A 1331-nucleotide genomic window follows, 5' to 3' on the forward strand; every position below is an offset into this window, starting at 1 on the left:
GATTCAGTCCCTGCTAATGCACCTGAGAAGCAAGGGTGATGGCTCAAGTATTTGAGTCCCTAATACCCAAATGGGATACCTGGATGGAGTTCCTGGCTCCTGGTTTCAGCCTGGGCCAGCCTTAGCTGTTGTCAGCATTTGGGGAGTGAACCAGCAGATAGAAGATATATCCCCGTGCCCCTCCTGTGTGTGTGTGTGTGTGTGTGTGTGTGTGTGTGTGACTCTCTCTGCCACTTTGCCTTTAAATTAAATAAATAAATCTTTACAAAATTTGTAAAAATGGAATTAAAAGGTAAACACCACCAAAACTGGAAAGAGAGTAACCACTGTGGCACAGTGCGTTAAGCCACCACTTGGAACACCTGCATCTCATATCCCAGTGCCTGGTGTGAGTCCCAGATACTCTGTGCTTCTGATCCAGCTTCCTGTTAATGTGCCTGGGAAGCAGCCAGTGGTGGCTCAAGTACTTGAGTTCCTGCCATCCACACAGGAGACCCAGATAAAGTCTCTTGACTTTGGCCTGGCCCAGCTTCAGCTGTTGGAGGCATTTGAGGAGTGAATCAGTGATTGAACTCTCTCTCTCTCTCTCACTCTCTCTCTTTATTTAAGGATTTATTTATTTTTATTGAGAAACAGAGTTATAGGTAGAGAGAGGGAGAGACAGAGAGAGAGAGAGAGAGAGAGAGAGGTCCTCCATCAGCTGGCTCACTCCCCAAATGGCTGGGCCCATCCAAAGCCAGGAGTCAGGAGCTTCTTCCAGGTCTGCCATGCGGGTGCAGGGGCCCAAGGACTTGGGTCAGCCTCTGCTGCTTTCCCAGACCAGTAGCATGGAGCTGAATTAGATGTGTAGCAGTCAGAACATGAACCGCTGCCCATATGGGATGCTGGCACTGTAGCAGAGGCTTAACCTACTACATCACAGAAAAATATGGAATGCTTCACGAATTTGAGTGTCATCCTCCTGCAGAAGCCATGCTAATCTTCTCTGTGTCTTTTCTATTTTAGTGTATGCGCTGTTGAAACAAGGACTCTCTCTCTCTCTCTCTCTCTCTCTCTCTGTCACTCTGCATTTCAAATAAATAAATGTTTAAAAAATGGAAAGACTTCACATGTTCACAGATAGCTGTACTATCCAAAGTGATTTATAGATTCAATGCACTTCCCCACCAAAATATTAAAGACATTCTTCACATAACTATAAAAAGCAATCCTAAAATTGGTATGAAGGTAAAAAAGATCCCAAATAGCGAAGCAATCTTGAACAAAAAGAACACAGCTGGAGGCACCGTGATACCTGCTCTTAAGACATACCAGATAGCTATAGTAACTAA

The 1331-nt window shown here is 44.9% G+C and overlaps 1 non-coding gene across 1 annotated transcript; it reads right to left on the bottom strand.

Annotated features, from left to right (window-relative positions):
* Positions 1-922: 922 nt before the first annotated feature.
* On the bottom strand, positions 923-1029 carry LOC127485008 (U6 spliceosomal RNA). Its single transcript, XR_007912217.1, has one exon. It is a non-coding gene; the product is annotated as a U6 spliceosomal RNA (small nuclear RNA).
* Positions 1030-1331: the final 302 nt, after the last annotated feature.

The sequence above is a fragment of the Oryctolagus cuniculus genome, chromosome X, assembly GCF_051225735.1.
Source record: "Oryctolagus cuniculus isolate XC-2025 breed Fujian yellow rabbit chromosome X, ASM5122573v1, whole genome shotgun sequence".
Classification (NCBI taxonomy): domain Eukaryota; kingdom Metazoa; phylum Chordata; class Mammalia; order Lagomorpha; family Leporidae; genus Oryctolagus; species Oryctolagus cuniculus.